We start from the raw sequence: 27,034 nt of genomic DNA on the forward strand, positions 1-27,034 counted from the left end.
CAAATAAACGGGAAACACTGCATGTTATACAAGCCTTCTTGTAGATATACGATGCACATTAACAGAATAAAAACTGGGAGAAGTCCTATTTTAAGGAAACTTCTTTAATATGGTTTAACCCAGCACGTTCCAAAAGTATTTCACAGTGGAACTTTCCTTTTTAGAAAAAATAATACTAATACTTAGTATCATCCGAAGATACGAAGCTTAAGAAATGTGACCTCCCAGAATATACATTGCTTAATCAATATATGATATTTCTACTCAGTGACAAGTAGAAATTAGTTCAGGAGAAAAACCAGGATCTCCAAATATTCTGAATGAGATTAAGGAATTCAAGATAAATATTCAGTATAAGGTGTTAGTCCAGGTACTGGTTAAATGAGACAGTTATAACAAGACAGAGAAAAACTTGAACTATGTGAGCTAGGTTCTGCCAAGAAAATGAAAAGAATCTACATTCCAGAGATTTGAATCAATGGACTAACTTGTTTCTCTGCATAGTACTTGTTGATATTTTGGTTTGACTTACATAAAATACATGGCTTCAGTAACAAAACTGAGAGAGAAGGTATCCAAGCACATTTATGTTTGTACACAAGACATACATATCCCCCAAGCATTTGAGACCCCAAATTAGATAGAACATTCTTTCTACTCCTCTCAAAAGTAAGAAGTTCTCCCCCACTTACTTCCAATGCAAACCACACAAAAAGGGATCCAGGACTCTGGAAATCTAAAGCTTTCATATTTAAAAAAGCAAGCTCTCAACTAGAGAGTAATCACTTGTCTCTTTATTTTTTATTTTTTTGCGGTACGCGGGCCTCTCACTGTTGTGGCCTCTCCTGCTGCAGAGCACAGGCTCCGGACGGGCAGGCTCAGCAGCCATGGCTCACGGGCCCAGCCGCTCCGCGGCATATGGGATCTTCCTGGACCGGGGCACGAACCCGTGTCCCCTGCATCGGCAGGCAGACCCTCAACCACTGCGCCATCAGGGAAGCCCCACTTGCCTCTTTATCCTCTCTTTCAGTACAGCAAAACCATAAGCTTTCATAAGTTGGTCTTATTTTATTGAATCCAAAGTTAAATATTTTTCCTTCACAATCACTAAAATACTACCAGTGTACCAAAAGCAATCAAAAGGAGCCACACTGGGCTTCCCGGGTGGCGCAGTGGTTGAGAGTCTGCCTGCCGATGCAGGGGACACGGGTTCGTGCCCCGATCCCGGAAGATCCCACATGCCGCGGAGCGGCTGGGCCCGCGAGCCATGGCCGCGGAGCCTGTGTGTCCGGAGCCTGTGCTCCGCAACGGGAGAGGCCACAGCAGTGAGAGGCCCGCGTACAGCAAAAAAAAAAAAAAAAAAAAAGGAGCCACACTTAAGTACTATCATTTATACTTGAAATGATACAAATCTGAAAGTATCCTATGGAAGTAATTTTAGATCATCTATGATTTGTTCTTTTTAGGTGTGTCTGGTTTACCAATCAATTTGATGGAGCGCAAAGCAGTTTAGGCCAAATCAGCAAATTAAAACAGCAAACCCTATGCTAGAAATGAGAGCACGGCAAGTTTTATTCCAAGTCTTTATGAGAACCTGGGGTCTCTGTCAAAATTATCAAGGCTTCTCCAGTCTATAAATGAGCAGTCAGGGCAGATTTGCCAAGAAAGAACTGGACAAGTTGGAAATACTAAAACAGGTAGAACAACGAAATAAATACTCAGATATTACCCATCAGGAAGCAAATGAAAACTGCCATCTACTCAAATTGTATACTATGGACTGGCAGGAAGTGAAGAAGAGTAAATGTAGATATAAATATGTAAATATATGCAATATATATTAAAATTAACATGTGACTCTAAAGTCCATTAAAAAAATAATAATAATAAAAGCTCTTCAGAGCTCTTTTCTAACATGCTAAGCCACCTCACCAGGACCATTTATTCTGTCGCTCCAAAGACAACCTTGGAGCCAAAGAAGCAGCTACTGATTTCTGCTGCCTAGGCTGGAGTAGAGGTAAAAGGGTATCAAGCACACAAATAGACTTTAGAAAGCATTTAGGCTTTTTTTTTCCCTTGGTTGTTCGTTCTCTTTGTGAATAATCTTTACACATTTACCCATCTCTTCCTCAAGATTCCTCACATATGTTCTTCTCTGGTTTCCTAATATACAGAAATTAAGCAAGGTTTATTTCTCAGCCCCTACTCTTCTACCACTCTTTCCACTCTCCCAAGATCCAATAGCATATCTCTAGTTTCATATTACTACTGTGTGTTCTACCATCACTTCACTTCCAACATACCTAAAATGGAACTCATCACCTTCTCATTACAATTCCCATGTATATTGCGGCCAGGCTCTTCTTAAACCACATCATTCATCACACCAATTAAACATGAGGTAAACTGGGGGAAACAATTTGAACAAGTACAAATTCAAACTCCATAATCTTATCGCTAAGACTCCACAATAATGGAAGCTGAACTTAATTTTCCAATGTATTATCCAATACTCTCCAATGTGAATCTTCTAGTTGGATCAGAATCTACCTCATAATATACTAAAAATATTTCCACTACTGTATCTTTGCTTATGCCATTTCCCTTCTAGATGACCTCTCCCTGCCTGTATCCAACCTTTCCTCCAAAACCCAAATAAAATTATTCTTCCTTTAGGAAGCCTCCTATCACTGTTCTAACTCACAGTGTTTTCTCTCTGTATCCCTACTTTCAGTCAAACATGTATTGAATATTTACTTGGCACCAGATATTGCACTGAGTATACAAAGAATAAGATGGATTCTCTGACTCTTGAACCTCACATCATTCTACTGTAAGAAGTAGGTAAGCAATTGAGTGGCTGAAATTCAGTGCAAAGAGTATAATGATAGAAATAAATACAGGTGCAGTGATTAGACAAAGGAGAAAATAATCATATCTGCTTGTAGGGATGTCAGGAACTTCACAGAGGAAGAGGTAGCAAACTGTGCTCTTAAAAGATGAGTATGATTTTTCCAAAGGGAAGTACATAGAAAGTACATTCCAGAGGAAAGAAATCAGATGAGAAAAGACCACCACATGTGAAATAACTTTATCCACACAAGGAATAAATAATTTTGTATAAGAACATAGGTTGTGAAGGACTAACAAAAGATAAAGATGCCATACAAAGCAGTTTCAAGGTTAGCTAGTAGGCAATGGAGAAACAACAGAAGAATGTGAGCAGGGGAAGAACAGGATCAGCTTTACAATTTAGGCAAATCCCCTAGGAGTGGAGGAATGGTCAACTAGGAGAAGATAAAAAATAGAAACAGGAAAACCAATATAGATCATGAAAGGAGTCCAAATAACAATGATGAGGACTTGAATTAAGGTAGCAGCAGCTACAGAAAAAGCAGAAGCAACAGAATTTACTGATTTAAATGTAGTACATGGAAGAGGGGAAGGAAATAAAAATAACTCCAAGTATTCTGGTCTTTATGACTAGATGGTGGGATCATTCCAAACAATAGGAACCGTGGAAATAATTAGTTGAAGGTAGGATAGAGAAGATGAGTTCAATAAACCTGTCAGATATCCAAGTAAAAAATAACAGTATGGCACTTCAGTGTATAACTCTTCTCTTCTTTAGGACAGGAAACATACTTCACCATTATGAGAATCCCACAAGCTCAGATACAGTGACACATACACAGTAAATTCAGATAAATGTTTACTATATAAAGGCAAAAGATAACAAAAGAAACTTATTTAAGAATGAGATTTGGCCCAATAAAAGAGAGGGATATCTGTAAAAGATATGATTTGGATATTCTCCTACCTATTAGAAGGTGGATGGGGGTGAGGGCAGGGGGTGGTGACCCATAAGAATTACCTAACCTGAACTATTCACCTAAAAATGTAGCTACTAAAACTTTTACAACTGTCATTACACATGCTATTAAATAAAGTTTTGTTGTGAATACAACTTCCAAGGGTTCCTACCAATAAGACTCAAAGAGTTAAAATTTTGTGAATCAAAAGCCAAAGGCTCCTTTCTTTATCAGCCCAATACTGACCTCTAGTGGACTATAAGAATACATAAAATTGAGCTTGAAAATCAGAAACCAGTTGAAAAGGGAGAGAGGTGTAGGCTTATAGGCTCAAGACCTGATATAATTAACTACATGGACTTCAATTACAGGGTGCTATACCAGAAAAGAAAAGAAGAAGAAGAAAAAAAAACCTTCTTGGAGTAAGACGGGTCTTTAAGTCTAAGCTCTGCAACATATTAATTCCATAACCATGGGCAGGTTCTTTTCAATGCAACATCCCATCTATTAAAAAAAAAAAAACGGTTAATAAAATGTACCTCAGAACTGCAATAAGGATTAAATGAGATAATACATGTAAATTATCTTGAATTAAAAGATAAGTCAAAAGAAAAAAAAAGACACTAAAAATTTAAGTTCCACCTGTCTTCCCTCTGAATATGAGATAGGAATCTTGTTTCACCGTCTATTCTGGAAGCATTGAAGATCTAGCAATACTTACATACATAATCATTAATGGCATCTAATACTGCTTCACATTGCCATTCTATTTTGTATTTGTGCTACATGCCAAGTATTAGATATCTGTACTGCACACCTCTTGTGCTCCACTTCAGATCCTCTCAGCCTCAGCTCTTATTCCACATAGAACATCAACAACCTGTTCTGGGCAGCCTTGGAAGTGTCATATAGTGTAAACTGAAACCAGCTCTAGCATTTACACCACACCTCTAGCTTCCTGCCCAGAGGTTTTGCAGACATCACAGTGTGGAATCCCACCAGAACTGTAACATAAGTTACTGTAAAATAAGTTAACTGTAAAATAAATTACAAAATAAACTTAGCATTCATGATTCTCAACCCAGAAGTGAGGCAAACCTTGACCAAAAAGCTGACAGATAAATGCTCCCCATTGCATCCCCCCCGTGGTGAGTTCCATATAGCTTCTTCATGGATTAAGGAACCAGACTGCCCTACAATGTACCACTGTACTGACTACAATTTTTCTTTTCACTCCTCCTGACCCTTATGCTTGTATATGCCACTCAAACACCAACTTCTCAGGTTTCTCCAGGGAAATCAAGGATAAAATAACATCCCATACAAAAATACAATGAAGTAGGATTATGACCCCATATCTGAAGCCCAAAGGATGTCCATGAAAATAACTGGCAAGACCAAGATATAAAGACTCCAAAGCTACCCTCTTCAGTTCTCACCAATCAAAAGAACTACAAGACCTGTAATTTCAAAAAGGTTTCTTCATGTTTATTAGCACTAGCTCTGGCAACTAGTATTCTTTGGCGACTAGCTCCAATATCAGATCTTGTTCAAATAAAATAAAAACAAAACAAGGATAGTGAGTAAAATGAAGGAAATAGAACATATCAAGACCATATACAAAAAGTTATTTACATATTAGTGTCCATAGGGGTGTATACATGCATTATATATGTGTATTTTGTGTAATATTTTAAAGGAGGGATAAACAAATAAACAGTTTTTCATATAACTTAATCAGGTTCCAAAGAATTTCCATCAGTAGAATGAGAAATCTAGGATTATGATATTCATAGAAATTTTTTTAATGGAAAAAGGTGTTCACTATATCGCCTTCAACATTATAACTGAGATCCTTAGCTGTTTGAAAGTCTACACTTCATACTTAAACCTATAGGGCTTCCCTGGTGGCGCAGTGGTTGAGAATCTGCCTGCTAATGCAGGGGACACAAGTTCGAGCCCTGGTCTGGGAGGATCCTACATGCCGCGGAGCAACTAGGCCTGTGAGCCACAACTACTGAGCCTGCGCATCTGGAGCCTGTGCTCTGCAACAAGAGAGCCCGCGATAGTGAGAGGCCCACGCCCCGTGATGAAGAGTGGCCCCCGCTTGCCACAACTAGAGAAAGCCCTGGCACAGAAACGAAGACCCAACACAGCCCAAAATAAATAAATAAATAAATAAATTTAAACCTATATTTCATAGAGGGGAAAATGTCTTTGCACTAACAAAATTCATTTCAACAAGATGTACTCGATATAGTGTATTACAATTTGTATAAAGCAATAGTAAAAGTTAAAAGAATTCTCTTGTGAATTAGGATAATCCCAGCTCTTTTTAAATACTATCTTTTTCTTTCATCAGCATATATACACCACAAGCACAATGTTAATTGTAGTTAACTGTAAAATAAATTACAAAATAAAGAAAAAACTGGAAAAAAAATTCTAAAATCTCCATTCAGTAATAATCAGTTACTTGATGAATTACAACCCAGCCTATTTTCTGTACATATATAAAGATTTCTCTTTTTGCTCATCTGTATTTTCTATTTATCTGCATAATTGATAATACATTTATATTGGTATGCCGAAAAGTATCATACTTAAGTTTTTAAATCTGCTTTTTGCTCAAAAATATTTCGCAAATATTTTTCTGGACAAATAAAAATACTTACAATAATATTTGCATTGTACTACATTTCAAAGAATGGATGTTTATTTGAATATAGTCTACTATAGGACATTCATATTGCTTCTAATATTTTTCTATTTAACAACTGCTGCAAAGACTAACTCCAGAGCTAAAATTATGTGGATATCCTTAATTATTTCATTAGAGGAAGAAAACTACTCCCTCAAATGATTATTCACCCCAACTCAACTTTACAGTAAAATTTATCTTTTCCCAATTTGTTTTATTTTAAATGTCTGCAAAATGAATATAATTTCATGGTTTAAAAAATCTAGTAATACTGAAAATATTGTAATAAAAAATGGTAGACTCCCCCTTATGCCTTTTTCCATCCCCAATCCTGCTCTGTAGAGTTAATATTTTTATACCCATGTTTCTAATAATACCCTTACTTTCTGTTAAAAACTTAGATCATTTAAAAATATAGACTCCCTTACACTACTGCTTCTTAAATTATAATCCCAACAAAGTATTTTAAGTAAAAGCAATAATCAATATTAATCATCATGTCATGTAACCAAACCATCATACTACAGAGTCAAGTATATATGCAATGATTACATATTTGATTATAGTTCCTTTCTGGTACAGTTTTTTTTGTTTTTCTTGGAGTTTCAAATTGCCTACATTTTCAAAAAATTCTTTAATATTCTATCTACAACAATCTTGATTTTTTCCAAAAAGTTCATCATAATAGACATTCTATCCAAACCTTATTATTCCTAAAGGCATAACCTGGGCTGATTGTCCTATAAGGACTGTCTTATAAGTTCTATAGTAGACTATATTCAAATAAACATCCATTCTTTGAAATGTAGTACAATGCAAATATTATTGTAAGTATTTTTATTTGTCCAGAAAGATATTTGCGAAATGTTTTTGAGCAAAAAGCAGATTTAAAAACTTAAGTATGGGGGCTTCCCTGGTGGCGCGGTGGTTGAGAGTCCGCCTGCCGATGCAGGGGACACAGGTTCGTGCCCCGGTCCGGGAGGATCCCACATGCCACAGAGCAACTAGGCCCGTGAGCCATGGCCACTGAGCCTGCGCATCCGGAGCCTGTGCTCCGCAACGGGAGAGGCCACAACAGTGAGAGGCTCGCGTACCACAAAAAAAAAAAAACCCAAAAACTTAAGTATGATACTTTTTGGCATACTAATATAAATGTATTAGCAATTATGCAGATAAATAGTCATTCTGGAGGGGACTTACTTTCATTTCAGTTTCAATAATTCCATATCTATATTTCACTTAATCCAGACTCTCATTTTGTTGGCACACATCTTCAGATAATTCTTAAGAATTAAGAATTAAATTTCTTGAATTCTTCCATTCTAAAAATGACTTTAATCCTTCTCCAAATAAACTATAGAATTGAAGGTTGACAATAATTTTCCCTTAGTTTATTGAAGGCATTGCTCACACTACTGTCCTATATTACCCCCTATTGCTAGTGGAAAAAGCAATGATATATTGATCTTCATTCCTTTATATATTACTTTTTCTCTCTGGAAGCTTTCCAAACCTTTTACCGTATATGTTCTCAGTTTCTCAGGGGATGTACCTTGGTGTAGGTCTTTAACTTGTTCATTATACTCAGTAAGTAATACATGTGGAAGTCCTGAGATTTTCTTATATTAATGCTCTGATAATTTTCTCCCCTTGTCTAGAACTCCTAATGGATACTGAATTCTCATATAATTCCTCCTGATGATCTTTGGTTTTTTTAATTGAAGTATAGCTGATTTACAATGTTGTGTTAGTTTCTGGTGCACAGCAAAGCGATTCAGTTATACATATTTATATATATTTGTTTTCATCCTTTTCCATTATGGTTTATTATAGGATATTGAATATAATTTCCTGTGCTATACAGTAGGACCTTGTTGTTTATCTATTTTATGTATAGTGGTTTGTATCTGCTAATCCCAAACTCCTAATTTTCCCTCCTCAATCCCCTTTCCCCTTTGCTAACCATAAGTTTGTTTTCAATGTCTGTGAGGCTGTTTCTGTTTCGTAAATAAGTTCATTTGTGTCACACTTTAGATTCCACATATAAGTGATATTATACAGTATTTGTCTTTCTCTTTCTGACTTACTTCACTTAGTATGATCATCTCTAGGTCAATCCATGTTGCTGCAAATGGCAGTATTTCATTCCTTTTTTATGGTTGAGTAGTATTTCATTGTGTATATATACCACATCTTCTTTATCCATTCATCGGTCGATTGACATTTACGTTGCTTCCATGCCTTGGCTATTGTAAATAGTGCTGCTATGAACATTGGGGTGCATGTACATTTTCAAAGTAGAGTTTTCATCTTTTCCAGATATATGCCCAGGAGTGGGATTGCTGGACCATATGGCAACTACTTTTAGTTGTAGTTTTGTTGCATTTCTCTAATAATTAGCAATGTTGAGCATCTTTTCATGTGTCTACTGGCCATCTATATGTCTTCTTTGAAGAAATGTCTATTTAGGTCTTCTGCCCATTATTTGATTGGGTTGTTCGTATTTTGTTATTGAATTGTATGAGCTGTTTGTATATATGGAAAATTAACCCTTTGTCAGTTGCATCATGTGCAAACATTGTCTCCTAGTCCATAGGATTTTTTGCTTTGTTTATGGTTTCCTTTGCTGTGCAAAAGCCTATAAGTTTGATAAGGTCCCATTTGTTTATTTTTGCTTTTATTTCTATTGCCTTGGGAGACTGACCTAAGAAAACATTGGTACACCTCCTGATGATCTTTGTAATATTTTTCTATAACAAACCAAATTTAAAATTTTTGAGGATACCAATGAATTTTTCTGACATATTATTTTGTTTTCTGCATTATTTGCTCCATCTAGGTACTTTTTATTGTTGTTACTTCTTTTCTCATATTGGTATTTTTATCTCTCTCTTTCCAGTTGGATATTTTCCTCACATATCTATTAATCCTTGGCCAGTCATTCATATTTAATAATAAATCACTTTAATAATAAATCACTTAAGAGTTTACAGGAAGGTCTATGGGCATAGGAAGACTTGTCAAGTAGCAAGCTTCACTTTAGGGAATTCTACAAAGGAAATCACCGTTTTGATGGGGAAATCCAAATGGCACTTTGTGGCAGTCCTTTATTAATTTCTCTAGAAAAGTATTTTCCAATCTCCCACTTAAGAATATAAGTACAAATATTCCATGCAAGGGAGAGGAGAAGTAGAGGAATTAACTGCTTTACACCCACTTCATCTATAATAATTCACACCTCCAAAGATTCAGCTTGTCTGGAGTTGTCTGTATTGAACTGTTTCCTCCATTCCACATGAACCTGTTTATACTTTCAGTTGTGGCTTAATACACCCTGCTATATATAGTGGTAACTATATATATTTACCACTCTTCCCTCCACTTTCTTTTTTTACCTTCCAGTTATATTATTGACATGTAATTAATACAGAACTTAACATTAAACAATGTGCTGACTTGACACACATATATATTGCAAAATGACTACCAGAGTAAGTTACCTTATATCTCCATCCCCTCGTATAATTATCATTTTTGTATGTGGTGATAACACTTATGACCTACTCTCTTAACAACTTTCAAGTATATAATAAAGTATTGTTAATTATAGTGACTGTGCTGTATATTAGATCTTCAAAACTTACTCATCTTATAGCTGTAAGTTGGTATCCTTTGACCAACATTTCCTTATTTCCCCCACCTCCCAGTCCCTGGCAACCACCATTCTACTCTATTTCTATGAGTTTGGATTTATCGATTTAACATCTAAGAGACACCATGCAGTTTTTGTCTTTCTCTATCTGACTTACTTAACTTAGCATAATATCCTCAAGGTCATTCCATGTTTCGCAAAAGGCAGGATTTCCTTGTGTCATGGCTGAAACGTAGATATATAGATATATACATATAGGTATATATAGATATATATTCTTTATCTGGTTATCTGTCAATGAACACTTAGGTTGTTTCTGTATCTTGGCTACTGTGAATAAAGCCTCCAGCTTTGTTCTTTCTTAGAATCACATTTCTATCCAGGGTCTTTTGTGGTTCCATACAGATTTTAGAATGTTTTTTCCTATTTTTTGGAAAAATGCCATTGGAAATTTGATAGGAATTTCATATAATCTGTAGGTCACTTTGGGTATTATAGACATTTTAACAATATTAATTCTTCTGATCCATAAACATGGGATATCTTTCCATTTATTTGTGCTTCTTCAATTTCTTTCATCAATGCCTTATAATTTTCAGTGTACAGATATTTCACCTCCTTGGATACATTTATTCCAAAGTATTTTTTTATGTTTGATGCTAATATAAATGAGATTGTTTTATTTCTTTTACAGACAGTTCACTGTTAGTGTATAGAAATGCAACTAGGGCTTCCCTGGTGGTGCAGTGGTTGGGAGTCCACCTGCCGATGCAGGGGACACGGGTTCATGCCCCGGTTCGGGAGGATCCCGCATGCCGTGGAGCGGCTGGGCCCGTGAGCCATGGCCGCTGGGCCTGCGCATCTGGCGCCTGTGCTCCGCAGCGGGAGAGGCCGCGGCAGTGAGGGGCCCGTGTACTGCAAAAAAAAAAAAAAAAAAAAAAGAAATGCAACTGATTTTGTGTATTGATTTTGTCTCCTGCAACATTACTGAATTTATTTATTAGTTCTGGTTTTTTTATGGAGTCTTTAGGATTTTCTACATATAAGATCATATCATCTGTAAATAGAGAATATTTTACTTATTCTTTTTCAATTTGGATACCTTTTATTTCTTTTTCTTGAATAATTTCTCTTGCTAGGATTTCCATTACTTAGTTGAATAAGAGTGGCGAGAGTTGGTACTCTTGTCTTCTTCCAGATCTTAGTGGGAAAGATTTCAGCCTTCCCCACTGAGTATGATGTTAGCTGGGGATTTGTCATATATGGCCTCTATTATGTTGAGATATATTTATTCTATTCTAATTTGCTGAGAGTTTTACTGATGAAAAGATGATAAATTTTGTTAAGTGCTTTTTCAGCATCTATTGAGATGATCATATAATTTGTATCTTTTCTTCTACTAATGTGGTATAGCACATTAATTGATTTGCATATGTTGAACCATTCTTGCATCCCAGGAATAAATCACACTTGATCATAATGCATGATACTATTAATATACAGTTGATTTCTGCTTGCTGGTACTTTGTTGACAGTTGTTGCACCTCTATTTACCAGGAATACTGGCCTGTAGTTTTCTTTTCTAGTAGTGCCCTTAACTGGCTTTGGTATCAGGGTAAGACTCACCTTGTAAAATAAATTTGAGAGTGTTCCCTCCTCTTCAATTTTTAGAGGAATTTGAGAAGAACTGATGTTAATTCTTCTCTAGATGTTTGGTGAAATGATCCGGTCCAGGGGTTTTCTTTGTTGGGAGGTTTTTGATTACTGTTTCAATCTCTTTACTCATAAATGATCCTTTCAAATTTCCTATTTCTTCCTGATTCATTATGGCTAGGTTGTCCAGGAGTGTGTTGTTTACTTTCCATACATTTATGAATTTTCAAGTTTTCCATCTGTTACTGACTTCTAGTTTCATACCATTGTGACTGGAAAACATATTTAATATGATCTCAACCTTCTTACATTTGCTAAGGCTTCTTTTGTGAACTAATATATAATCTACCCTGGAGAATGTTCTGTGTACACTTGAGAAGAATGTGTATTCTGCCACTGTTGGGTGGAATAATCTGTATATGTTTTTTTGAGGCCATTTGGTCTAAGGTTTAGTTCAAGTCCTGTGGTTCCTTACTGATTTTCTGTCTAGACGATCTATTCATTGTTGAAAGTGGGGTATTTAAGTCCCCTGTTATTATTGTATTGTTGTCTATTTCTCCCTTCAGAGCTGTGAGCATTGTTTAACATATTTATGTTCTCTGCTATTAGATGCCCCTCCACTCTCTTTCTGCCAAAGGTTTATTATGCCCTCTTCATTCTCATTATGAATTAATGAAAAGACAGTAAATATCAGCAGAGAAATAAAAACTATGTAGAACAACCAAATGTAGATTCTAGAACTAAAAAATATACTACCTGAAATAAAGAATTCATCATTTAATGCACTTAACAGTCAAATAGAGATAACGAAGGAAAAGAGTCAGTGAACTTGAAGATATATGAACAGAAATTATCCAGTTAGGGAAAAAACAGATTAAAAAAACAAACAAACATGAAAAACAGAGCCTGAGGAATATGGGGGATAATATCAAAAAGTCTAACCTAAGTAGAACTAGAGTCCTAGGAAAAAAAGGAGAAATAACATAGTGAAGAAAAAATATCTGAAAGAACAATGGGTGAAAATTTCTCACATTTTATAAAAGACATAAAGTACTAGAGTCAAGAAGCTCAGTGAATCCCAATGTGAACATCATAGTCAAACTATTGAAAATCAAAGATCAAGAGAAAAATTTGAAACCCATAGGGGAAAGAAATTATATACTGTGGAAAAACAATACAAATGACTATTTATCTCTCATCAGAAACTACAGAGGCCAGAAAACAATAGAAATGAAAATAAAATTGAAAAATTATCGACCTAGAATTGTAAATCCAGCAAATATCCTTCAGAAATTGTTATGTGCTGAACTGTGTCCCCTAAAAAGAAATGCTGAAGTTCTAAACATCTTAGAATGTGACGTTATTTGGAAACAGGGTCACTGCAGATGTATTCAAGATCAAGAAGTTATACTGCAGCAGGCTGAGCCTTTAATCCAATATGATTGGTGCCCTTATAAGAAGAGGAGAAGACATACAGGAGAACATCAGGTGATAATGGAGCCATATATTGAAGTGCTGCAACTGCAAGCCAAGGAATGCTAAGACTGCTGGCAAAACACCAGAAGAAAGGAAGACACAAGGAAGGATTCTCTCCTTTAGGTTTCAGAGGGCGCATGACCCTACTGACACTTTGATTTTGAACTTATAGCCTCCAGACCTGCGAGTTAGATTTTTTTTTTATTAAGCCACCCAGTTTGTGGTGTTTTGTTATGGCAGCCCTAGAAAACTAATACAGGAATGAAAGCAAGAGGAAAACATTTTCAGATAAAAGAAAACTAAGGGAATTTAAGATCAACACACCTGCACTATAAAAGTGCTAAAGGAAGTTCTTCAGGCTGAAGGGAAATGATTCCAGATGGAAACTCAGATTCTCAAGAATGAATGAATAAATGAATGAATGGCATCGAAAATGGAAAATAGTTTAGCAATTATAAAAGAAGAAAAGAGAAGCTGCTTTTTTAATACAGAGTAATCAAGAAGAGTATCTTTCATAAAGTGGCATTTGTGTTTCAGACATTAGTGTTTGTTTATTTAATACTGGTAGAGGTTTAAGAGACATACGTGTAGTTAATATTTTAATCCTGAATTCTTACACAGATTTTATACTATTGTAAACATTATAATATATTGTAATATCTGGAAGGACAGTATCTACCATGTTAATAATATTTCAAGAACCCCTTAGTCATTTTCAAATATAACATTCTTTTAGAACGCCAATAACCTAAGACAGGAGCATTATGGTAGGCTTGCTAAATGTCTAGCACACTAAAAGATGACTCGAGATCATATATGTATCATTCTAAGATAGGCTGGTCAATGGATAAACTAAATTTCAAGATAATCTTTAACATTATTTTTGAAAATAGCATTAACTTTTCTCCACAATTTTTTTACCACATATCAGTTTGAGTTTTACATCCTTTACCAATGTCAATTTTTAGGTGATTATAAAAATGACCCCCAAATATCAAAAATATAAGCAAAGTTGGGAAGAAAAATAATCTAGGGTAGGAAGTAGTAATAGCTCCTTAATATTTTATTAACCTAGTCTCCCAAAAAAAGATAAGTCATATATAAGCAAGGTTTCCTCCAAGGACCACCCCATCTCAATTGAAAAGGGCCAGAAATAGTTCTAATTTAAACTACTGGTTCAGTCAATTTTTCAACTGAACCAATAGTTTCAATTATAACTATGGTATCAACAAAGATGCCAATTTTCCATCTGACTTCTAGGCTTTCGTTACAACAAAGAATAAAATTATACCAAAAAAATATTACTTTTATGGAACGTATTTTGGTTCAGAAGACAACTGCTAAAATTGGGGGAGAAAATTATAGGCATATATCCCTCTACACCTATTCTGTGGTCAATTTTAACAACTCACATAACTTATAAATAACTCCTCTCAGTCAACCCAAACTAAAGGAGATCTAAAAAGTAAACACCTAATAAATATATTACAGGGAGTCCAACCTGGCAGCATATGAAGATCCTGAACTCACCTCCTCCCGTGGACACACCAAATCTTCAGCTACATATGGATCATTTCCCTATGAAAAAGATCTGAAAATGAGATGAACTTTTTCTCCACAATAAAGGATAGAAGAACCACATCAAGATGGATAGGAAAGGCAGAGACATGGTCTTGGCAAAAACCACAGCTCAGTGCAGCAACACACAAGATGAAGGGATCTCACCAATCCAGTGCTTCTCCTGGAGGAGGAAGGGGTTGGTGCCCCACATCAAGCACCTTAAACCCTGGGATCTGCACCAGAGAGACAAGCACCAAAAACATCTTGCTTAGAAAACCAAAGGGACACAAGGGACACAAAGTGCTGTAGGGAACCAAGATTCCCCTTTTAAAGGGCTAGCAGATGGGCTTACTCACCAAAGACCCAGCAAAAAAACAGCACTTTGAAAAGCACCTGGACTATATGTGAAGGATACTCATTTACTCATCTGAAAGCACCTGCAGGAGGGGCAGGGGATGCTTGAAACTCTCTCTCTGGAATTAAAGGAATTGGCAGATGCCATTATTGTATTCTCCACCTACCCTGCTAGCACAGGCAGGCAAGTTTGTACAGCACCTTCCCACCACCTTGCTAAGACAGACAGGGGCAAGCGGTCACAGCACTATTTTATTGCCTTCCTGAAGCTGAAAAGCATGGGCAGTTGTAGCACACCCCTACTCCCTGGCTTGGATGGGACAGCAATTGTGGCATTCTCCCACTCCTGGCCTAAAACTGACACACACCCACAGACAAGGCATTCTCCCACAGCACTGCAGAAACATATGCAAGTACCACACAGTCAAGATATTTTCCCACTGCTTTTCTGAAGCTGGTTAGCATGACTCAGCCCTTTTAGCTCTTAGCTGCCTTTGCTAAAGCCAGCAGGTGCATGTAATCCACACAGGGGACACTACTTGATTACCTGACCTTGGTGGCCAAAGAGATTGGAGCTACAGAGCTCCACAGAACAGTAACAATCAGAAAGACAGTTCTTGGCAGGTCACCACTCTCAGGACACTACACAGACAGCAAAGTGAAATACAACTCTAGTCTTCCTGTGAAAAAGGTCTATTTACTTAACCTGGAGCTTCAGTCTGAGGGACAAGTTTCAGATTTCACACACATCCAGGGATAAGAAGGCACTCCCAGGTAATGTAAGCAGAAAGACACCAGCCCTGGGCATCCCTCTGGCCATGATACAGCTCAACAAGGCCTCCCAGAAAGGAGATTATAAACTCATCTGGAGCCCTGAATTTTGCAACTGTCACCCAGAGGACATGTTCCAGATCTCTCGGACTGGTGGCCAGCAGGGATTACGATTCTGGCCCCAAAGGAATGTATACATTTGCATACTTTAAAAGCTGCTGCCTGAAGATTTGGTTGCCAATCAGCCTGAAAATAGGTGTTAAGTGATATTCCTCCCTTGGGCACACACTTACAGCCCTTGGTACACTCTCATCAATGAGGACACATCAAGAATAAATCAGGCAGTTCAGACAACTGCAAAGGTTTGAAAGACAATGAACAACTAAGGCAAGGTTGAACAAGAAGGTTCATCACATCCACAAGTCCACACCTTCAAGACTGAGAGAGTTATCTGTTTCACCTAACATAAAGAAACAAATACAGAGAGTCAGGCAAAATGAGAATGCAGAGAAATATGCTCCAAACGAAAGAACAAGACAAAAACCTCAGGAGAAAAAACTTAGTGATACAGAAGTAATCTACCTGAAAAATAATTCAAAGTAATGGTCATAGACATGCTCACCTAACTCAAGAGAAGAATGGATGAACACAGTGAGAACTTCAAACAAGGAGACAGTAAATATAGGAAAGTGCCAAACAGAAGTCACAGGGCTGAAGAGTACAATAAATGAACTGAAAAATACACTAAAGGGGTTCAACAGCAGGCTAGATGAAATAGAAGAACAGATCAGTGAACTGGAAGACAAAGGAATGGAACTCACACAGAAAGAACAGTAAGATGAAAAAAATGTTTTTAAGAAAAATAAGGGACCTGTGGAACATGATCAAGTAAAATAACATAGGCAATATAGGTGTCCCAGAAAAACAAGAGAAAGGGCAAAACTATTTGAAAAAGTAATGGCTGAACCCTTCCCTAACTTAGGGAAGGAAACAGACATCCAGGTCCAGGAAGCCCAGAGAATTCCAATAAGATAAACCCAAAGAGATCCAACCGAAACATATTATAATAAAAATATCAAAAGATAAGACTATCAGCAGATTTCTGAGAATAAACTTTGCAGGCCAAAAGTGAGTGGCACGACATAATCAAAGTGCTGAAATGAAAAAACTTACAACCGAGAATAGTCTATCTGGCAAGGTTATTATTCAGAAATGGAGAAAAGATGAAGAGTTTTCCAGATAAGCAAAAGCTAAAAGAGGCCTCTACTAAACCAGCCTTATAAGAAATGTTACAGACACTTCTCTAAGCTGAAAAAAAAAGGCACTAATTAATATCGAGAAAACTTATGAAAGTAAAAATCTCGGGGGAAAGGGTAAGTATATAAGACAGTAGACCAATCATTCATAAAGCTACCATGAAGCTTAAAAGATGAAGTAAAATTAGCTAAAAATACATTAATGTGTTAAGGGAACACAGAATAAAAAGATGTAAAATGTGACATCAAAAACATAAAATGTGGTGGAGGGTAGTAAAAATTGTGGTATGTACTCAAACCTAAGCTGCTATCAATGTAAAATAGGCTGTTATATACATAGGATATACATGTGAACCTCATGATAACTACAAGGAAAAAACTTACAGTAAATACACAAATAAAAATGAGAGAGGAGTCAAGATGGTTGTGTGGGAAGACCCAGAGTTAGTGTCTCCCCACAACTAGAGCGCCTGCCAGCTGCTGGTGGAGGACTCTAACCCCCAAGGAGATGGGAGGAACCCCCCCCCCCACCGAGTGAACCAGTAGGATGAAGAGGGACCAACGGGGGAGGACAAGTGGAGGCCAGACAAGATCGGTGTCCCTGAGGCCGGGGAGATCAGGAGAGGCAGGTGGGAGGGACTCTCCAGAAAGAGCGGGAGAGGAGCAGAGGGCGATCACCTGTCCCACAGGGGCCAGGAGGCCTGCTGAGCTCCCAAACCAGTCCCCCCACAAAACAAAGCCCTATCCAGGCCACATGGATCCTGGGGGCATAGGAGGGAGTTCGGGAAGATCAGGAGTGGCAGGTGGAAGGGGCCATCCAGGAGGAGCGGGTGAGGAATGGAGGGCAATTACCCTGCTCACTGGGGCCCGAGGAGCCTGCTGAGCTCCCAGGCTGGTCCCCTGCAATCCAAAGCCCCCTCCAGGCCATGTGGATCCTGGGGGCATAGCAGGGAGGCTGGGAGATCAGGAGAGGCAGGCAGGAAGGGCCTCCCAGACCCCAGACCAGAGAAGCAGGAGAGGAAAAGTGGGAGTTTGCCCTGCCCACTCAAGCCCAGAAAGCCTGCTGGCTCCCAGGAGAGGTCCCATGTCCTGTGAGATGGGGGTGGGGGGGAGACAGCATGCCTGGGCCCCTTCTGTTCCTTGAGCCTAAGCCCCAACCCCCACAGCTCCCAGAGCCTTTTCCAGCCCTGCGGGTCCTGAGCATTGGCCCCATCCACCACCCAAACCTTGCCCTTGCTTAGGCCCCCACTCTCCACAGCCAAGGCTTTTCCCCCACCTCCTTTTCTTTTTTTTTCTTTTCCCTCCTCTTTTTTACTATTGTGGTACACATGTACCTTCCGATTGTTGATTCATCCATATTTTTATTTTTATATTCTTTCTAACATATCTGTTATTTTCCTAATCTAATTTTATTTTTTACTTTTTTCTTGTTTTTTTTCTTTTTTTTGCCACCCCATGCGGCTTGTGGGATCTTGATTTGCAAGCACGAGGTCGAGCAGAAGCTCCTGCAGTGGGAGCTCCGAGTCCAAACCACTGGACTAACAGAGAACCTCAGACCCCAGGGAATAGTCATCGGAGTAAGGTCTCACAGGGTTCCTCACCTCAGCACCAAGACCCGGCTCTACCCAATAGCCTACAAACTCCAGTGTTGGAAGCCTCAAGCCAAACAAACAGTACAACAGGAACAAAATCCCACTCAAAAAAAAAAAAAGAGAGATGGCAAAAAAAAAAAAATATGTCACAGATGAAGGAGCAAGGTAAAGCCTACAAGACCAAATAAGTGGAAAGGAAATAGGCAATCTACCTGAAAAAGAATTCAGAGTAATGATAGTAAAGATGATCCAGAATCTCGGAAATAGAATGGAAGCACGGGTTGAGAAAATACAAGAAATGTTTAACAAAGATCTAGAAGAACTAAAGAACAAACAGAGGGCTTCCCTGGTGGTGCAGTGGTTGAGAGTCCTCCTGCCGATGCAGGGGATATGGGTTCATGTCCCGGTCTGGGAAGATCCCACATGCCGCGGAGCAGCTGGGCCCATGAGCCATGGCTGCTGAGCCTGCACTTCCGGAGGCTGTGCCCCGCAATGGGAAAGGCTGCGGCGGTGGGAGGCCCACGTACCGTTAAAAAAAAAAAAAAAAAGAACAAACAGAAATGAACAACACAATAACTGAAATGAAAAATACACTAGAAGGAATCAATAACAAAATAATGGAAGCAGAAGAACGAATAAGTGAGCTGGAAGACAAAATGGTGGAAATAACTGCCGAGGAGCAGAATAAAGGAAAAAAAACGAAAAGAATTGAAGACAATCTCAGAGACCTCTGGGACAACATGAAAGGCACCAACATTTGAATTATAGGGGTCCCAGAAGAAGAAGAGAAAAAGAAAGGGTCTGAGCAAATATATAAATTATAGTGGAAAACTTCCCTAACGTGGGAAAGGAAATAGCCAGCCAAGTCCAGGAAGCACAGAGAGTCCCGTATAGGATAAACCCTAGGAAAAACACACCAAGACACATATTAATCAAACTAACAAAAATTAAATTCAAAGAAAAAGCATTAAAAGCAGCAAAGGAAAAACAAAAAATAACATGCATAAGCTGATAAGATTATCAGCTGATTTCTCAGTGGAACATCTATAGACTAGAAGGGAGTGGCAGGATATACTTAAAGTGATGAAAGAGAAAAACCTACAACCAAGATTACTCTACCCAGCAAGGATCTCATTCAGATTCGATGGAGAAGTCAAAAGCTGTTCAGACAAACAAAAGCTAAGGGAATTCAGCACCACCAAACCAGCTTTACAACAAATGGTAAAGAAACTTCTCTAGGGGGGAAACACAAGCGAAGAAAAGACACAAGAGAAGAAAAGGACCTACAAAAACAAACTGAAAACAATTAAGAAAATGGTAATAGGAACAACATATCGATAACCTTGAATGTAAATGGATTAAATGCCCCAACCAAAAGAAACAGACTGGCTAAATGGATACAATAACAAGACCCATATACATGCTATCTACAAGAGACTCACTTCAGACCTAGGGACACATGCAGACTGAAAGTGAAGGGATGGAAAAATATATTCCATGCAAATGGAAATCAAAAGAAAGCTGGAATAGCAATACTCATATCAGATAAAATAGACTTTAAAATAAACACTGTTACAAAAGATAAGGAGGGACACTACATAATGATCAAAGGATCAATCCAAGAAGAAGATATAACAATTATAAATGTTTCTGCACCCAACATAGGAGCACCTCAATACATAAGGCAAATGCTAACAACCATGAAAAGAGAAATTGACAGTAACACTATAATAGTAGGCGACTTTAACACCCCACTTACAACAATGGACAGATCATCCAAACAGAAAATAAATAAGGAAACACAAGCTTTAAATGACACAGTAGACCAGATAGTTCTAATTGCTATTTAGAGAACATTCCACCCTAAAGTGGCAGAATATACTTTCTTTTCAAGTGCACGTGGAACATTCTCCAGGATAGTTCACATCTTGGGTCACAAATCAAGCCTCGGAAAATTTAAGAAAACTGAAATCATATCAAGCATCTCTGCTGACCACGACACTATGAGACTGGAAATCAATTACAGGAAAAAAACTGTAAAAAACACAAACACATGGAAGCTAAACAGTGCGCTACTAAAATAACCGAGAGATCACTGAAGAAACCAAAGAGAAATAAAAAAAAACATAGAAACAAATGACAACGAAAACACAATGACCCAAAACCTATGGGATGCAGCAAAAGCAGTTCTAAGACAGAAGTTTATAGCAATTCAATCTCACCTCTAGAAACAAGAAAAATCTCAAATAAACAATCTAACCCTACACATAAAACAACCAGAGAGAGAACAAAGAAAACCCAAAGTCAATAGAAGGAAAGAAATCATAAAGATCAGAGCAGAAATAAATAAAACAGAAACAAAGAAAACAATAGCAAAGATCTATGAAACTAAAAGCTAGTTCTTTGAGAGATAAATAAAATTAATAAACCCTTAGCCAGGCTCGATCAAGAAAAAAAGGGAGAGGACACAAATCAACAAAATTAGAAATGAAAAAGGAGAAATCACAACTGACACTGCAGAAATACAAAAGATTATAAGACACTACCACAAAAAACTATATGCCAATAAAATGGACAACCACGAAAAAATGCACAAATTCTTGGAAAGGTACAATTTTCCAAGACTGAACCAGAAAGAATTAGAAAATATAAACAGACCTGTCACAAGTAATGAAATTGAAACTGTAATTAAAAATCTTCCAACAAACCAAAGTCCAGGACCAGATGGCTTCACAGGCGAATTCTATCAAATATTTAGAGAGGAGCTAACACCAATTCTCCTTAAACTCTTCCGAAAAATTGCAGAGGGAGAAACACTCCCAAATTCATTCTATGAAGAAACCAAAACCAGAAAAAGATATCACAAAAAAAGAAAATTATAGACCAATAGCACTGATGAACATAGAAGCAAAAATCCTCAACAAAATACTAGCAAACAGAATCCAACAGCACATTAAAAGGATCATACACCATGATCAAGTGGGATTTATCCCAGGAATGCAAGGATTCTTCAATATATGCAAATCAATCAATGCGATACACCACGTTAACAAATTAAGGAATAAAAACCATATGACCATTTCAATAGATGCAGAAAAAGTTTTGGACAAAATTCAACACCCATTTATGATAAAAACTCTCCAGAAAGTGGGCACAGAAGGAACCTACCTCAATATAATGAAGGCCATATATGACAAACCCAGAGCAAGCATCATACTCAATGGTGAAAAACTGAAAGTATTTCCACTAGAATCAGGAACAAGACAAGGATATCCACTCTCGCCACTCTTATTCAACATAGTCTTGGAAGTCCTAGCCACAGGAATCACAGAAGAAAAAAATAAATAAAAGGAATCCAAACTGGAAAAGAAGCAGTAAAACTGTCACTGTTTGCTGACAATATGACACTATACATAGAAAATCCTAAAGATGCCACCAGAAAACTACTAGAACTAATCAATGAATTTGGTAAGGTTGCAGGATACAAAATTAATGCACAGAAATCTCTTGCATTCCTATACACTAACAAACAATGAAAAATCAGAAACAGAAATTAAGGAAACACTCCCATTTACCATTGAAACAAAAAGGATAAACTACCTAGGAATAAGCCTAATTAAGGAGGCGAAAACTTGTACTCAGAAAACTATAAAACACTGATGAAAGAAATCAAAGATGACATAAACAGATGGAGAGATATACCATGTTTTTGGATTGGAAGAATCAATATTGTGAAAATGACTATACTACCCAAAGCAATCTACAGATTCAATGCAATCCCTATCAAACTACCAATGGCATTCTTCACAGAATTAGAACAAGAAATCTTACAATTCATATGGAAACACAAAAGACACCGAATAGCCAAGGTAATCTTGAGAAAGAAAAATGGAGTTGGAGGAATCAGGCTCCCCAACTTCAAACTATACCACAAAGCTACAATTATCAAGACAGTGTGATACTGTCACCAACAGAAATATAGACCAATGGTACAGGATAGAATGTTCAGAGATAAACCCACGCACATATGGGCACCTAATTTATGACAAAGGAGGGAAGAACATACAAGGGAGAAAACAGAGCCTCTTTAATAAGTGGTGCTGGGAAAACTGGACAGCTACATGTAAAAGAATGAAATTAGAACACTACCTAACATCATACACAAAAATAAACTCCAAATGGATTAAAGACTTCAATGTAAGACTAGACACTATAAAACTTTTAGAGGAAAACATAGGGAAAACACTTGTTTTGACTTAAACCACAGCAAGATCTTTTTTGCCCCACCTCCTAGAGTAACAGAAATAAAAACAAAAATAAACAAATGGGACCTAATTAAACTTAAAAGCTTTTGCACAGCAAAGGAAACCATAAACAACACCAAAAGACAAGCCTCAGAATGGGAGAAAATATTTGCAAATGAAATGACAAAGGATTAATCTCCAAAATATACAAATAGCTCATGGAGATCAATATCAAAAAAACAAACAATCCAGTTAAAAAATGGGTGGAAGACCTAAATAGACATTTCACAAAGGAAGACATACAGATGGCAAAGAGGCTCATGAAAAGATGCTCAACATCATTAATTATTAGAGAAATGCAAATCAAAACGACAGTGAGGTATCCCCTCACACTGGTCAGAATGGCCCTTATCAGAAAAGCTAGAAAAAATAAATGCTGGAAAGGGCGTGGAGAAAAGGGAACCCTCCTACACTGTTGGTGGGAATGTAAACTGATACAACTACTATGGAAAGCAGTATGGAGGTTCCTTAAAAAACTAAACATAGAACTACCTTATGACCCAGCAATCCCACTACTGGGCATATACCCTGAGAAAACCATAAGTTAAAAAGAGACATGCACAACAATGTTCACTGCAGCACTATTTACAATAGCTAGGACATGGAACCAACCTAAATGTCCATCGACAGATGAATGGATAAAGAATGTGGCACATATATACAATGGAATATTACTCGGCCATAAAAAGAAACGAAATTGAGTTATTTGTAGTAAGGTGGATGTTTAGAGTCTGTCATACAGAGTGAAGTAAGTTAGAAAGAGCAAAACAAATACCGTATGCTAATGCATATATATGGAATCCAAAAATGAAAAAAAAAATTGTACTGATGAACCTAGTTGCAGGGCAGGAAAAAAGAGGTAGACATAGAGAATGGACTTGATGACATGGGGTGAGAGGGCGAAGCTGGGGTGAAGTGAGAGTAGCATCGACATATATACACTACCAAATGTAAAAAAGTTGGCTGGTGGGAAGCAGCAGCATAGCACAGGGAGATCAGCTCGGTGCTTTGGGATGACCTAGAGGGGTGGGATAGGGAGGATGGGAGGGAGATTCAAGAGGAAGAGGATATGGGGATATGTGTATGCATATGGCTGATTCACTTTGTTGTGCAACAGAAACTAACACGGTATTGTGAATCAATTACACTCCAATAAAGATCTATTCAAAAAAAAAAGAGAGAAAGGAATCTAAACAAAGCACTAAAGAAAATCACCAACCACAAGGGAAGAGAGAAAAAGAATTGAGAGAAACTGGGGGCTTCCCTGGTGGCGCAGTGGTTGAGAATCCGCCTGCCAGTGCAGGAGACACGTGTTCGAGCCCTGGTCCGGGAGGATCCCACATGCCGCGGAGCAACTAGGCCCGTGAGCCACAACTACTGAGCCTCGCGTCTGGAGCTTGTGCTCCACAACGGGGGAGGCCGCGACAGTGGGAGGCCCGCACACCGCGATGAAGAGTGGCCCCCGCTTGCCGCAACTGGAGAAAGCCCTCGCGCAGAAACGAAGACCCAACAGAGCCAAAAATAAATAAATAAATTAATTAATTAATTAAAAAAAAAAAAAGAATTGAGAGAAACTATAAAAATAGCCAGAAAACAAATAACAGAATGGCCATAAGTACACACCTATCAAAAATTATTTTAAACATAAACTGGACTAAATTCTCCAATCAAAAACAAAAGCCCCATCTATATGCTGCCTACAAAAGACTCATTTCACACGTAAGGACACAAACAGACTGAATGTAAAAGGTTGCAAAAACACATTCCATGCAAATGGAAATGAAAAGAAAGCTGGTATAGCTATTCTCATATGAGACGAAATGGACTCTAAAACAAAGACTGTAATAAATGAAAGAGAGGCACTATGTAACAATAAGGGGGTTAATCCAGCAATATGTAACATTTATAAATATGTATGCACCCAACATAGGAGTACCAAAATATATGAAACAAATACTAATGAACTTTAAGAGAAAATTAACAACAATATAACAATAGTAGGGGACTTTCACACCCCACTTACAGCAATGGATACATCACCCAGACAGAAAATCTCAAGTGCACACGGAACATTTCCCAGGATCAATCACGTTAGGCCAAAAATCAAGTCTCAATAAATTTAAGAAGACTGAAATCATATCAAGTATCTTTTCTGACCCCAACGGTATGAAAATAGAAATTACAAGAAGAAAACTGGAAAAGCCACCAAAACATGGAAATTAAACAACATGGTACTAAAATACTTGCGTCACAAAATAAAAACCATATATGACAAACCCACAACTAACATCATATTCAACAATTGAAAAGCTAAAAGCTTTTCATCTAAGATCAAGAACAGGACAAAGACGCCCACTCTCCCCACTTTTATTCACCATAGTATTGGAACTCCTAGCCACAGTAATTAGGAAAGAAAAAGAAATAAAAGGCATACAAGTTGGAAAGGAAGAAGCAAAATTGTCACTATTTGCAGATGACATGATATTATATGTAGAAAAACCTAAAGAGTCCACCAAAAAACTATTTGAACTAATAAATGAATTCACTAAAGCTACAGGATACAAAATTAATATTCAAAAATCTGTTGTCTTTATACATAAATAATGAACTATCAGAAAGACAAATCAGACAATCCCATTTAAAATTGCATCAAAAAGGATAAAATACCTAGAAATGAATTTAACCAAGAAGGTAAAAGATCTGAAAACTAAAAGACATTGATGAAAGAAATTGAAGAAAACACAAATAAGTAAAAAATCATGCTATGGTCATGGATTAGAAGAATTAGTATTGTTAAAATGTCCATACTCCCCAAAGCAAACTACATGTTTAACACAATACCCATCAAAACTCCAATGGCATTTTTCACATAATGAGAAGAAATAATTCCAAAATTTGTATGGAACAATAAAATATCCTGAATAGCCAAAGCAATCTTGGGACATAAGAACAAAGCTGGAGGTACCACGCTCCCTGATTTCAAACTATTCTACACAGCTATAATAATAAAAACAGCATGGTATTTGCAAAAAACAGACACATAGATCAATGGAACAGAAAAGAGAGCCCAGAAATACACCCATGGATATATGGTCAATTAATTTACACAAAAGAGGCAAGAATATACAATGGGGAAAAGATAGCCCCTTCAACAAAGGGTGTTGGAAAAACTGGACAACTACACACCAAAGAATGAAACTGAACCACTATCTTATACCATATACAAAAAGTAACTCAAAATGGATTAAAGATTTAAATGTAACACCTGAAACTATAAAACCCCTAGGAGAAAACACAGGCAGTACTAAGCTCATTAACACCAGTCTTAGAGATTTTTTTTGCATCTGACTCCAAAGCCAAGGGAAACAAAAGCAAAAATAAATAAATGGGACTACATTTATTAAAAGGCTTCTGCATAGGAAAGGAAACCATCAACAAAATGAAAAGGCAACCTACTGCATGGGAGAAGATATTTGCAAATCATATATTCAATAGAGGTTAACATCCAAAATACATAAAGAACTCATATATCTCAACAACAACAAAAAGCAGCCCAATAAAAAAATGGGCAGAGAATCTGAACAGTCATTTTTCCAAAGAAGACAAAAAGATGTCCAAAAGGTGCATGAAAAAATGCTCAACATCACTAATCATCATGGAAATGCAAAACAAAACCACAATGAGATATCACCTCACAACTGTCAGAATGGTTACTATAAAAAAGACAAGAAATAACAAGCATTGGCAAGAATGTGGACCCTCGTGCACTGTTGGTAGGAATGTAAATTGGTACAGCCACTATGGAAAACAGTATGAAGGTTCTTCATAAATTAAAAAAATAGATCTACTGTATGATCTAGCAATTCCACTTCCGGGTATTTATCTAAAGAAAACAAAAATATA

The 27,034-nt window shown here is 37.3% G+C and overlaps 1 protein-coding gene and 1 pseudogene across 2 annotated transcripts in view; one reads left to right on the forward strand and one right to left on the reverse strand.

The window, feature by feature from the left end:
* EXOC6B (exocyst complex component 6B) overlaps nt 1-27,034 on the reverse strand; it is a 730,763-nt gene that overhangs the window by 460,968 nt on the left and 242,761 nt on the right. The window lies entirely within an intron of this gene.
* LOC132502098 (dnaJ homolog subfamily A member 1-like) overlaps nt 17,783-27,034 on the forward strand; it is a 128,336-nt pseudogene continuing 119,084 nt past the window's right edge.

Source organism: Mesoplodon densirostris, chromosome 14 (genome assembly GCF_025265405.1).
Source record: "Mesoplodon densirostris isolate mMesDen1 chromosome 14, mMesDen1 primary haplotype, whole genome shotgun sequence".
Classification (NCBI taxonomy): Eukaryota; Metazoa; Chordata; class Mammalia; order Artiodactyla; family Ziphiidae; genus Mesoplodon; species Mesoplodon densirostris.